A 15,114-nucleotide genomic window follows, 5' to 3' on the forward strand; every position below is an offset into this window, starting at 1 on the left:
CTGAGTTGACTCTGTCTGCATGATGATGCCGTACACGAGTTCACATTTTTCTCTCCAAGAAATTGATCTAATATATCTTGACCCATCTCTGTAGATCTCTCCTTTGAAGGAAGGACAAAACCAAACCAAAGTAACAGAGCTTCCGGAAGTGCAAAAAATCGCCTGTACGTGTTTCAGGAGACTTACATCCAAGAGACCATGTTCTCCGGTCACTCTCAGTAGAGGTTAAGAGTCCCTCAATCTTACATAATTATAAACTAGGTTACCTTTTGGTCAAAACCCTTCTTTCCTCAGCTGATATAAATAATTGCACTAGAAACAGTACCTAATATCAAAATAACGCTCTTTCAGTCTGGAGTAGAGGATACTTGAGGAATAGTCTTCAAAATAGTCAAATGAAGGAGAGTTTAGCGTCTGTTTGGAAATATTCCCTAACGTTGTTTTGTTTTTTTTAGGAGTCGCTCCTTGGTAAGAATATTACACGTTGTTTGATAAGGTAGTTGGGTTTGTAGGAGTATCATAAGTGTTCTTTCTGTCGGTTAAATCATACCTTAACAGCTGTTTTCAGCAGTTAATAATTGATATTCTCTTACAAAATATCCAATCACAACGAGAACCCTATCCTCTTCTCTTGCACTTCGATAGGGGTTTACGCTGCTAGTCTTGAGTCACTTAGATTGCGGTTCTCTCGAGATAGGACATAATCAACTAACAAAATAATTAGTAACCGTTGCAGTGATCAAATGGTTGGCATTCAGCTTTACATAGAGACAGAAACTATCAAATGGCCTTTTAGTCAAAACTGATTTGAGGTCTACTCTGATTTCGCTTTACAATTCATTCTGCTTTCTATCGAGAAAGAACGTCATAAAATTGTGGCCGATGATCTACAACGATTTCTGAGAAGAATTTCATTATTTCGTTTTTGATCATCAGTTTTACAAACCCAAAAAGTCTACACCAGTGCCTTTTATTAAATGACTCTGTTTCACTTGTGTTACGTAGTCAGGTGTGCAGAAAGTTTACGTAGACATTATACATGCAATATTCCTACATATTCCTTTAATTTTCATTTTCCTCCATCGCGAGATGCTTTCTCTGACCAGAGGTCCGAGTCTGTTGGTCATCAACACCATACATTCGTCAAACACAGTGGTTATTCCTTCCACATTCTTCGCTGAAACGACAGCTAGTTCTAAAATCGTAACATAAAAAGCGATGCGACTAAACGATGTCGCACTGAATTATTGGACCTCCCGCCAAGCTCAAAGGATCAAACCCTTAATTTCATTGATATTGAGAGGTCGCGTACATGCTCTTCACTAAACTCAAAGAGTGCTGGTGATTTTTCTTTCTTCAAATCATGAAAAATCATTCTTGAATTCTCATTCTTAACAGTGTAGCACATGCTATGTGTATGCTTGACATGTAATTTATAAATCAGTATCAGTATGACCATGCATACTAACTTAAACAATGGAACAGAATGTGATGTTCTGGAGGGACTAAAAACGATAAACGATGAACGAGGAGGGAAGAACGGAGAACTAAGTCTTTAGAGTAATTTGCTAAGACGGTAAATTAAGTTGTTACTGAAGCGTTTTGACTTGAAATTTGACTTCAAAAGTTTAGTTTGAAGACGATAGAAATTGCAGGTGAGCTAGAAATCGGGTATTTGCATCTGTTGGAGAATCAATCGCTCCGCCATTTTTCTTTTCTAAAAGCGTCTAAATGAAGTTATTTTTTAATCTGGAGAACTCAACCAAAGACTAGAACAAAAATTAAATCACTTTTGGTTCGCTTTTACATCAGGCGATCAAGCGGGAAGCCTTTGTTTTGCCATAGTGTCTTCAACTAAACAGCACACACTAAAGATGCGTAGAAAGTGCTAAGAAAAAGATCTCCCGACTTCCGACCACATTTCGCGTAACAAAGAAGTCTCTTCTTTTTCATTCTGATATGTTGCTTTTGGTGTTACACACGGCAGAAGTTCAAAAGAAATCTTTGAATACGTCTTTCTTAATCAAATATAACGAGAAGTATGTGGGTCACAGTGGCGAAAAATGAAGAAAAAGACACAAAGCAGAAAACAAACAAACAAGGACAATGATTTTATCTACTCACTTTGCCTCTACTTCTCAGTGAGTCAGCAATATTGAACACAAAAACTTCTGTGCACTGTAATCTAAATATTTTAGGTTTAAAAGTGAATAACAGCTGAAAGTCTTTTAAGGTTTACCTTTCGTCGTGAACGCCGCTGGTCACGCACACGTCGAGGAGTCCACAAACTTCTTGAAAACTGTTATCTATCTATATAATATAGATTTAGCCAAGCCTAAAAGCGGAGCTCTAGTTAGGTTATTTTTCACGCCCTTCATTATACTGAATAAAATTGTAATAAAACTCTTCAGCGCTGATTGTAGAAGAGTTTCCTCAAGGGGATTTAGAGACAAGGGCCCAGTTGTTCGGAGGCGAATTAGTGCTAACACAGGGTTAAATTTTAATCTGGATTTCTTTACTCCTTTGTTCGAAAGCCTTTTTGGGATCATTTCCTCTATTCTATATCGAGCATCCAATCGTCAAATTCTTAACAAAAAGAATTATATTGAATTTCTTTTAAAGCTTTCAGATCTGAAATCAGAGTTCACACCAACCCTTGGTTATCTTAACCCAGCTTTGAACAACCCAGCCCAGTCCGGAAGTTGGGGAGGGGGGAAACAATTGACGAAGTCTGGAACCTGGGGATGATGCTCTCACAACTTGCAAGGCGATCAACACGCATGTTAGTCAGTGGTATCTTTAAACAGCCTGAGATCCTCGTTGTTGTTCCGGATGTTTTGAGCAAATTTTCGAAGATAGAGAATGTTTTCTTGTTCAGATGAAGTGTATGATGTCAGGATCAGTAACAATTATATTCTATTGAGCGTGACTTATAATTGCAGTTTAGAAAATTGAGCCTTAATAACTTTCATGCGTTAAAATACAAACAATTTTCTCTTCATCTATGTGCCCTAAACATTACAGGGGAGGAGGCAGGTCAAAGTAAAAACACGAATTAAAAAAGGAGGGCCCCCATTGATTTCAATCCAAATTAAAGGAGGATCTTTGCCTTTCCAGATTCTAGCCCTTTAAAACTCCCGTATCTTGAAACCAATTCCGTATATCAAAGTTTCGTTTAGGTATAAGCATTGATAAGAAATACCATGCATTAATGAAAGCTTGAGAAAGAGTATTTAATGCAATCTAAATAATACCATTACATGTTACAATGTGGTAACTTACACAGCAAATTATATAATCACATAATTCCAGACAAAGGAAGTCAGGTTATTGACTCACCTACTTCAACTTTGAGGGATTAACGTACAGAGAAATAGATATGGCAAAAAGTTACAATTTATGCAAAGTTGAAAGTTTTAAAGCTAAAAGATATACACTACAATCATCAAACCCTATGCATCCTAGCAAAGAACGGGTTAATTACCACCATAACTTCTCCCTAACCTTATGTTACGGGAAAATTTACTGGTTTTTCTGTGTGGTTGTTATTCGAAACATATTTACTCGTAAACTTTCACATTTGACCATTTCAAGTCCTTTCATTTTAGTAAATCAAAAATGTATAAAACCACAGTAGCTTTTGAAATAGATTTTTGTTGTTACTCGCTTTCATCATATGAACCTGCTTGCCGGCACTTTTGTTATTTATTACTGGTTTCTTTTAAGGTAAATATAAGTGTTAATGGTCTTTCTGGAAAAAAATTGGTTTTCATGGTAGTTAGCGGCTGAGTTTATACTCGTAACTTTAATTTCTTTTCATACGATAGTTTCCACACCAACCTTGCATAGATAAGCAGAAACTTTTAATTGCTTTTCCTTTTTTATTTCCTAAGCTGCGCTACTGCAATTAAGATAGGTATCATTTTCTATATCAGAGCTGTGAATTCGCACCTTAGTTTCCTACTAATGGCCTAGAGTTTATTGCATCTGTCTTTTTAACTTTGAGGTTCTTTCCGTCGTAGAAACAGATAGAATATTTAAGTAGTTTTCGTTTAACTTCAAAGACTTTTTCCGCTCCTTTGTGTCCCTATTCAAATATTGCGATCTGTGTAACAATAACACCTCACACCAGTTAGTTCTTAAGCAAGTACCTTGTACAGCTTTGATGATTACAAAATTGAGTACGCTAGAGGTCATGTCGCTTGTTGGCATGACCTAGAATAAAAGTAATGTGGAACCAAAGATTGTCTTGATTATTATAAGATTATTCTTGAAGTCCGTACAAGCTCACTCGAAGCAGATTTCCGTGTGCCAGGAAACCGTGACGAGTTTCCGTTCTCGCTGCCAAGTGGTCTCTACCGAGTTATTTCCCCCAGTTGTTATTGTGCCGTCCGCGAAGATTCAGTTTCCCAGTTTGGGCGCGAAAACTTATCGTCACACTTAATGCTTACGGGAAATCATTAATTTTGTCACAAGGTGGTACTGTACTTACAATAGTTCTACCAACACAATAACATTTTTCTAAAGTTATCTCACTGCATACGACTGAACAGGTCATGTGGAAAGTTCCTGTATGGAGACTGACATTTCAATTACCCCAGCAAACTGTAATCGTCAGAACTGCAAGCCAAGGTTATTTACCAAGTGCTCAAGTTTCCAAATTAGTCACCTAATTGTTACAGTGGAGTTCAATCCTTTTTGAGGCTATCTTCAGCTTGATCATCTTGTTACATGTGAAAACATCAAATTTTAAAGGAAATGATCACCAACTAAAAAAGCTCTTGATTGTTAAACAAATTCTCCTTGTCAGCACCTTAGGGAATGTAGAGACAGTATGGAGAATACGCATACTGATGTTGGGGTGTAAAGGATTAAGTGTGATTTTTTTGATGATGTGTACTTTTTCTTATGGACATCTAATTTTAGTATCTTTTACAAGCTGATATATGAGAAGAATCAATTCCACACTGGCAATTTGACACATTGCAAGCAAACCCTACAACTGATTAAATTTTATTTGATCAAAAACATGAAGGGCCATTTTCAATAGGTTTCCTGGAAAAACCGGATGAAGGATCACCGGATCACCAGATCAAGGATCAAAGATCACCGGATCAAGGATCAAGGATCAATTTAAAATGAATCAAATAAATGAAATAAATTAATAGGCATGAGTGATGGCTCATTTACGTGACTTCATTTAAGATCTCCCGTATGCTAAAACGAAAATAAGAGAAAATACTGAAAAAGCCACACCACTTCGTGGAAGTGTCAATTTTCGCCTACCGACTATTAGGACTGCTACAGAGCGGGTTTACTTGTGCATATGCTATATTCACATGAAATTCCTAAATTATACCGAGTGTCGGTGTGAGATTGCGTCTCTGACTTCCGGTGCACTTTCAAAACACGAAGCCGTTTTTGGCGACTGCCAGGGTGAACAGCAAATTTTCAGCTGCTTTAACTTCATCTCTTCAAATTTTTACTGACGTCATATCCTTAAAGGAAAAGCAGATGGAATGCATCTGAAGAATCACTTGCTTAGAAGAAGACGTTTTAGTCGTTTTTCCGACAGGATTTGACAAGAGACATGATTCGGAAAGTGATAAAATTGTATCGCCCCACAGAGTTGTTGTTGTGAGTCCCCTAGAGTATACACGGAAGCAACAAGTCGAAAATCTCAAGAACACACACTGTAGAATTGAATCAGTTCTTAGTCTTACGTGATATTTATTTAAAGGAAGTACCTGACGACTAACGAGGAAGAATTGTTTTTTCTTTTTTTTTTGTCACCAGTAAGCACAGCAGGCAGAATATTTAGTCCCACACTTTTGATCACTTCCGACAAAGTAAAGGACCTTGACGTTTGCCGATTCTCTGTTTCTCGATAGTTTCAACAGGGGAACCGCACCAACGGTTAAACATAGTGTGCAAAAGCAGACGTGCTTAAAAATAACGTAATGCTTTTAAACTACCTTTTCGCGAACAGATAAAATATCCAGCTCAATTTCAAAGAGAAAACTTGGGAATTATTTATAAGATCGACTAATGCTTGGGTGAAAATGCAAAGAAGTGGAAAATAATGGCGATTTCGTTGTCCATTGGCTGGGTCTACAAATTTTTTAGTGCAGAAGAAAGTTTTGTGTGAATGACAGAAAAAGAAGTTCTCTTTTCATTTCTCTAGTGAAAGAATAAAATTACAGACGTTTGCGTTGTCTATGCAATAAAAATCCCAGGAAAACACATTGGAATCAAGAAGAGAAAGTTCCTTATCTAACTTGCCATCAAGCGTTCTTGGGGGTAGCGTGAAAGTCGGACGAGGGAAGGGCTAAAAAACAACGCCTGTCTGTCAACAGAGAGAGATCTTGACTGAGTCACGTAGATGAGCCATCACTCATGCCCATTAATTTATTTAATTTATTTGATTTATTTTGAACTGATCCTTGATCCTCGATCCTCGATCCTTGATCTAGTTTTTCCAGGAAACCTTTTGAATAGATCTATTGTATCCAGCGTTTCTCCTACTGAGTGGAAATCCACAAAAGTAATTCCTTTATTTAAAAGGGAGAACGTTCCGATTTAAATAATTACCGCCCAATTTCTATAATTCCTGTTGTGGCTGAGGTCTTTTAGAGAATCGTATACAATCAATTTTACGAATATTCAACTGAAAATAATCTAATTTCCTGTGATCAGTCAGGGTTTCGTTCTCTTCACTCAACTGCTACCGCCTTACCCGAAGCCACAGATAATTGGGCTTTTAATATCGATAAAGGTAATGTAAATGCAGTGATTTTTCTCGATCTGAAGAAAGCTTTTGACACCTTGATCACTCTTCATTGCTATCTAAATTAAAAGTATAGGATAGTCAACCTTTAACTTGCGGTATCCCTCAAGGTACAATACTTAGACTTCTCCTCTTTATACTCGATATAAATGATCTAACGAACTATTTTATTAACTCACATCCCAGAATATATGCGGATGATACTCGTTTGACCTTTGCCAGTAACGATGTTGCCTATGTGGAGGAAAATATGAACGATGATCTAACTAAAATTACTGTCTTTTTATCGGCAAATAAAATCACTCTTAATAAGTCAAAGACTGAGTTTATGTTGATTGGTTCAAGGCAAAGGTTAAATACTTTTAATAGACTCCCGTCTTTTACTATTGACAGTAATTCTATAAAATAAATAGAATTTACGAAACCTCTTGGAATATGTATAGATGAAAACTTAACTTGGAACGTACCTATCGAACATATTTCTAAAAAAAAAATGCCTCCTGCACTGGCATCTTGAAAAGAAGCAGATCTTTTGTTCCTTTTGAAACGCTCCTATGCATCTGTAATGCCTTAGTTCAACCTCATTTCGGTTACTGTAGTGTCGTATGGGGGAATTGCAATAAATCTCTTTCCATTAAACGACAAAAACTACAGAACTGCGCTGCGCGTATTTGACCTCTTCTTCATATGATGCCAATGCGGATGATCTCTTTGTTAGACTAGGCTGGCAAAAACTTAATCTCCAACGAGAGCAATATCTGCCTATTCTCTTAGGAATTGTGAAGGCAAATTAGCTGTTCCACTCCCCCGCACCAATTTTCTAAAAACAGTTTCAGCTACAATGGTGCGGTGATGTGGAACAGCTTTTCTACCAATCTGTGGCAAGCACAAACTATTGCTAGTTTTAAATCCGGCTGCAGGGGTTTCCTTTTCGATAACAAATAAGTTAATTAATCACACAGCATTCATGGAAAGCAGGCACTTCATCATTGTTTTTATTTTGCTGTTATTAGATTTAATTAGTAGTAGATTAGTATCTTAATAATGTAATTAATGCAATTTTAGTAATTACTTTAAGTCCTGATGTTTTATCCGTGTATAAATAAAGTTAAATAAATAAATAATAAATAAATACATACCTTTCGCTTGACTTCGTCCATGACAGCACCACACAAGATCAGTCGTGTTTGCCTATTTTTATTATGGTTTGCTTCACATTTTATTTTTCTGCACTCCAAATTAGTCTTACACTCTTTTGAATCACTTTTTTTCAAGAATAGGTCCACATTTACTTTTTTTCATTTGGTCTTTGTAGTGTATCAACGGATTTAACACAAACAGTAAACAACACCTTTGAAAGGAATCCAACACGTTGTTTTAATTATTAAAATTGCAACACGCATACTCCGATATTCAAAGAAGGGGTGTGGGGAGGGTAGACTTAAACATTCACAAACATTACAGTCTTGTACCTCTAGCTGGTAGGATCTTAAGAGGCTTCAAAAATACTACTGGCTACTTTGCACAATATTTATTGTGGTTTGCTCCAAAGTTTACTTTTCTGCACTCCAAATTAGTCTAACACTTCTTTGAATCATTTTTTCAAGAACATATTGACCTTTTTTTATTTAGTGTTGTACCTCTAACTGCTAGGAATTTTCAAGTCAGTTAAAGAAAGAAATTCTGCCATGCAATCATCGTTTATGAAACAGAGGTAGAAAACACAGTCATTATTACTCCTTGGAAAGCAGAAAGGTGAAATGGTAGACAATCGGGACAGTAAATCTCTCATTGTAAAATAGGAAAACTGACTGCTGTACTGGATAGAGGCCCAGCGTAAAACAAGTATCAGTTCCAGTTTTTTTGATACAACCACATAAATACTGTTACAATGTACAATGTTGACAACAAACTCTGAATTACAGTTCTACGATCGCTGGCGTAAGTTACAAATGTGTACCTGCTACCAGTCAGAAAAAACCCTCTTTTTATCTGACGAGGAAACCTGAACCTTCCCGAATGCAGAGTCAGCCACTGACCATGAACCTCCAGGGAGGGAGGTTGAACTTAAGTATATAAATACAAACTGCAGATAAATTATGCACCACCTACAATCACATTGAAATATAGGCAAAGAAAATTGGTGTAAATTAATAGAAATGTATTGTAGGATACAAAAAAATCAGCAGCGATTTCAGCTTAGAGGGATTTGGCCCAGTAAAAGCCCGCCATCTTATTCTGACATGTACATGACCTATAAAAAAGTTTGAACTGTAAAAACTATAATTTGCTTTTATTCTTAGAACTGCAGCAAAAAACACTATGTTTTGTCATCTTAGCATTTTTTCTTCGTTGCTTATCAGCTGCATGCCAGTCAGTGCCCTGATGGCAATCATACACACGCTTTTCAGTGATAATAAAAGGAACTCCATCTCATGTGATCCTTGGTTGGAACATTGCAGTCTGGGGATCTTAAAAATATACCTCTGTGACAAATCAAAAGGGCATTGAAGAGACATTTATTCATTCAGTCATTCATTTATTAACTTGGTCCGGTAGTCAGCCAGTCAGCCAGTCAGCCAGTCAATAAGTTTGTGCGGGAGGCATGTGCTGTAGGTATCGTCTTTTGGATCAGATCTGAAATAGGATATCGAAAACCACATAAAACCCCCCTTTTTTCGGGCTAACCACCCCCATTGAAGCTATTGAAGTTCAATTTTACTTTATTCCATTTTTTCCAATTTTTTCGAAAAAAAAACAACAACAACAAAAAGAAAGTTAGTGGATTACACACCTGTCTCTAAAAATCAAAATAAAGAGTAGATTTTATTTGAAGTTTTTTTAATTCCTTTAATAGAAAATTTTTGGATCCCCCTTCCCCTCTTGGTCTCTTCATAACCCTTACAACCCTACATCCCTCCACTTAACTTTCCCTCTCGTAACCAGAGTTCATCTGAGGCGCCCCTCTGACTTTAGACTAACCTTTACCAACACCGTAGCTGTAATACATAACATAGCTGGTTGTCGTTTCTATTTCGTGTTCGTGCAATAGCTTCTCGTCTGATTTTACTTCAGGCACAAGACTGAAAGTCTTAGAGATGACATGGTTCGAAGATACACGAAGCTGATATTAAGATAGAGGTCATCTTGAGGAAAGTTACCCTCTAAAAAATTGATTCGATTTGATTTTCCCGCACTTCTTGCTATATACTAACTGAGTTTGCGCGTCTGGATTGCGTAATTATCTCGCTTGTGATCCGCTTGACTTCCGTTTCCGGCCCCAGGAATACGGCTCCCCAGAAATAGATCAGCGGAACCCGACCTTAATTATATGTAGTGGCCCTTGGAAAATAATCCACTGGTGATAGACAGGACAGAGGAGTTGAAAACTGTCTGTCACAAGTTATTGTTTATTTGCGTGACTTTAATTCAGCTTCATACGCACGCGTGATTGATATCGGTGCCATCGAGTCACGCTCATTCGACACGTTCGCAAGTTCCACGCACAGTTTACTCTGAATGGAACGTTTCTCCGAAAGGATAGTTTCCATAATTCGTGCAAATGTCCCAAATTTATGGGTTAGATCGAGTTTTCTTCCATAAATTGCACCATCCGCCATGTTGTTTAGGCAATTTTGCCGACAACGGTCGGGGTGTTTCCAACCGAAGACCGAAGACTTGGAAATCCATTAACTGAAATGTGCTGAAACGCTTTTTTCGACACCAAAACAGTGAAATCGACCAGGTCCTCGTTTTGTAGTTTTACCCGCCTCAAACTACAAAACGAAGACCTTCGCCAAAACGCTCTATTTGACGCTAAAACATTGAAATCGGCGGGGTCTTCGTGTTGTAGTTTTGCCCACCTCAAACTAAAAAATGAAGACCCTCGCTAAAACGCTTTAATTGACGCTAAAACATTGAATTTGATGGGGGTTTTCGTAGTTTTACCCGCCTCAAACTAAAAAACGATGACCCTCGCTGAAGCGTTCTATTTGACGCTAAACACTGAAATCAATGCGGTCTTCGTCTTGTAGTTTTACCCGCCTCAAGCTAAAAAACGATGACCCTCGCTGAAACGTTTTACTTGACACTAAAACATTGAAATCAATGAGGTCTTCGTTTTTTAGTTTTACCGCCTCAAACTACAAAACGAAGACCCTCTCTAAAATGCCGGTGTCCATTTTGTAGAAATCGCCGCCTCAAACTACTAAACGAGTACGAAACAACTAGTTTCAGTTAAAGGGCTCTTGTAATACATAGGCCCGAAGGTTGACATCAAAAAATTCTAATCTGGTTGTTGTTTTACTGTAAAATCTCTATTAAACCCCACCTCGCTGTTAACCCCCCCCCCCTCCTCTCTAATAAGCCCCCCGTTTAGAAGTCGTTTTTTTGTAATAAGGCCCCCCTTTCTATTAACCCCCCCCCCCCCACCCCGTTTGGGGACATGAGATTTGTAACTAGTCCAACTTATTCCCTATTACAAAATCCACTTCATGCGGCCCATTTGATTTGTTTTGAAACAAATATACATTCAAATACATAATAATGTTGGCTGCTCCATATTAAATAATTCGTTCCATTTAAAGTTTCACCGCAGTTGTTTGAGTTTGTACAAACCCATTTTAAGACGGAAACGGTGTTTTAAGATTTGAAATAAGCGCCCCCTCTCTATTAAGGCCTGAAATTAATTAAGCTCCGCTGGGGGCATAGTAGAGCTTTTACTGTAATTCATCTTTAAAGCGTTATTGACTGGTAGTAGTGATACACAACCAAAATGTCGCACTCGGCAGCTGTCATTTAACAGTTTTATTTACCAACAGCAACGGAACAAGAAGTTAGCCATTGCAATGTGCCAGTTCTGTATTGGAAGAGCCTACCTAAATATAGCTATTGAATTCAGACATTAATTTTCAGAGTTGTAAAAACCTTGAGCGACAGAGTTAATTGTTCGACAATTATTGTCGCAACAACGAATATGGAATAGAACAGGTTTGTAGAACGTACTGTGATGTTATCTTGGTCAGTTTATTTTCCGTTGTACACTAATTCCGAGTGTACATTTTGACAAACAATCCTTACACCGATTTGTTGCTTGGTATGTGAAAATCCATTAGTTCCATCCACTTATGCCATGTAACACGATTGTGCTCCATCGCTACCGGCTCAAGGTTAAGTTGAAAGCTAATGAAATAACTCAAATTCCATAAGTATATGTCATTTTACGGTGAACGCCCCGGGCCGGCCGGCCGGCACGAACATTTACTAGCTCAGTATAAAAGCAAGAAAAACCGGGAAACTGAAAACAAGGAACAACTCTTACGTTTAACTTTCGTGATAACCAGTTTCACCTATGAGGAATTCATGGGGTTGCTACATGTAGTGACAGTTAAACAAAACTCAAACAGCGATAGTTAATTCTACAACTAAATATGCAAGCAGTCATGTCCCCATAACTCAATTTAACTATCAATACGAAGTTTACATGCTCTCGAAAGTAATTTGCGTATGTATAACTGGTTAAAAAAACTCGAGCCATTTTCTCATCCAATTAGAAGCAAGACCAAAACGCTAGTTACATGCGCTAATTTTTCTGCGTTTAGCGCCGTTTGCATATAATTACTTCAAATTGTGATGGGTCCACTAGGCTGCCTTCGCTCATGATTTTACGACACTCAATTTAAAACTGTTGTAGGGCAATTGAGGCACAAGTACTAAAAACGTCCGTTCACAAACAGGAACGTAGTCTCACGCTTTATTCGAATGTCAGCCCAAACTCGCTTGTGAGATACTTCTTGTGTGAATTTCGAAGGCTATATTTAACATCATTAGGAATTTCCACGAAGTCAACCGAAAAAAAAGGAAATCTGTTGGTTAGACACTTCTTTGTCGCATGGTAGTATCTCACAGTCTCTTGACGTGAAGGTCGGCAATTTCTACAAAATGGACACCGGCATTTTAGAGACGGTCTTCGTTTTGTAGTCTGAGGCGGGTAAAACTACAAAACGTAGACCCCGTTGATTTCAATGCTTTAGCGTCAAATAAAACGTTTCAGCGAGGGTCTTCGTTTTGTAGTTTGAGGTGGGTAAAACTACAAAACGAAGACCCCATTGAATTCAGTGTTTAGCACAAAGTGGGGTTTACCACAAAGCGTTTTGGCGGAGATCTTCATTTTGTAGTTTGAGGTGGGAAGAACGGTCTGCGGTCTGCGGTCTGCGGTCTGCGGTCTGCGGTCTGCGGTCTGCGGTCTGCGGTTTGGAGACACCCATGGAGACACCCATTACGGTCGACAAGTTCACGAAGGGTGATAGTGACACTCGGTCCCAGTCTAAAAATGAAGAGGGGCCTTCTATCCCTTCAAGGGACTTCCGTAAGGATTTAGGCACAACCTTCCTCATTGAAGCAACAGCGAAAGTCTGATAAGATGGTGTCTTTCCGTGATTATGAAATTTACTTACTCTTTCTTCTGCTGGTAAAGTTTAACGGGTCAGGTACGTGTGAAATGTATTCTCCCGTACAAAGGATTTTACTGTGTTTTTTACCGTGTGCCATTTTAAGCTTAGACACCAAAAACGCCGACCCTTTATTTCTAATTAACCGTGATGTTTGTCAAAATGATTTCCGAACTCCAAGGTGACTTTTAACAGTTTTTGTATTTCAAATTTAAGATATGTTGTTGGGATTTCAATCACGTGATAAATGAAGTCTGAATAACCATGATGCGATAGAAATCAAGAGGAAAGGATTTTATGCTTCAAGTGTAACAATACCACACGTTCAGAATTTAACATCAAAATTGAAACTGAGAGGTGCACTATTTTCTTGATTAGTGTGAGTCGTATTCTTAGCCACGAGAAAAGTTACTGCTTTGTCTGATGGCTTTCCACTATAAACAGGATAGCTATGCAAACCCAGGAAAGAGTTGCCGTTCCTAAACTCTCTTCCTTGGCATCCATCACTCATCATTGGGAAGAGCTGTTAACAATTTTTCCACTCATAATCAAAGGATGTACATGTTTGTAGTCAACTCAGTATTGAATTAGACTGTCAGATGTAATCTTTTAGTGCATTGTAAACTGACCAATACTCGCAGTCAACTGAACCGTTGAATAAGATGCCACAATGAAGAAAGATATCGAACGTTTGACAACAAGATGGTGTTCGACCATCACCAGGGTTGGTGGTTTCATCGGACGTTATTGTTTATACAGACCTAAATACGACAAACGACAAGAGAATCACACTAAAATGGTCTTTGGGTTGGTCTTCTGCGGTAAAATGAGGTTAGAGCATTTGGAAATATGTTTCTATGTACATTTTTCGGCCTCATATTGGTTGAAACATATTAAAATATGTGTGACTCGCGACTGGAATGTTGACCGCAAAAGGTCAAATAACTGCATTTTCACGGACTTTGAAAAGCTTTTGTATCGCTCTCAATCATTTGCCCAAACAAATTTTTACAGTTATATTGAGAACATCTTTTCGAAATTCAACCACCAAAAGCTTAATCCATTTGGAGGTTTAGCATATGGTAAAAAATAATTTTATTCACGAAGTATTTTTACTGAAGAGAAAGGCATACTTTCGAAATTAAATTATTTTAAGCGCAAAGAAGAGCGCAATGTTTACAAAAATCATTTTGTGAGGTCTTATGAGATCGAAAAAGAAGATTTGAGTGTTTAAAAGACGAGATAGTGATTCGTTTTTGCACGCGAAGCCCTCAAACTCGTGCAATAATTTGCTGGTAAAAATGACGATTTTAACGGAATTTCGTTATTTGTAATTTTTTCTGAAATAAAAAGATTTTTCACCAAAAAAAGTAATTCAGTTTGCATTAAAAAAAACTGCCTTGTACATTGTGAAAGTGTTGAATACAATTGATTACCCATCTCCAAAATTTTTACCAGGTCATCACAGGTATGTATTCCTTTTATCTTATTATAAATCAAAGCAATCAAACTCATAGCAACGCATTGTTTTCCAGCATTTTCACCAAAGTACATAATATCACCTTGACTATATATATATATTTTTTTTTTAAACAATTTTATTTACAAGACGATCACTTACACTACTTACAGTATTAATTACACTTACATTGTACTTGCTACTTACACTACTGATACTTATACTTACACTAATTATACATACACTACATTACGATACATGTATTACAATACTATTAACATTAATTTAATTTACGGTTGGCGTGTTTACAAAGTTCTTTTTAATTAAAAGACAATCACAAGTAAACATACAGGTCTCAAAAATGCTACATTTCTTTGGATATTTACTTTTGATATAGCTTAAACAAATATTTATGAAAT

General features: G+C 37.4%; 1 pseudogene; it reads left to right on the forward strand.

Annotated features, from left to right (window-relative positions):
- Positions 1-7,115: 7,115 nt before the first annotated feature.
- Positions 7,116-7,732, forward strand: LOC131799330 (uncharacterized; annotated as a pseudogene).
- The last annotated feature ends 7,382 nt before the right edge of the window (positions 7,733-15,114 follow it).

The sequence above is a fragment of the Pocillopora verrucosa genome, chromosome 6 (genome assembly GCF_036669915.1).
Source record: "Pocillopora verrucosa isolate sample1 chromosome 6, ASM3666991v2, whole genome shotgun sequence".
NCBI classification, from domain to species: Eukaryota; Metazoa; Cnidaria; class Anthozoa; order Scleractinia; family Pocilloporidae; genus Pocillopora; species Pocillopora verrucosa.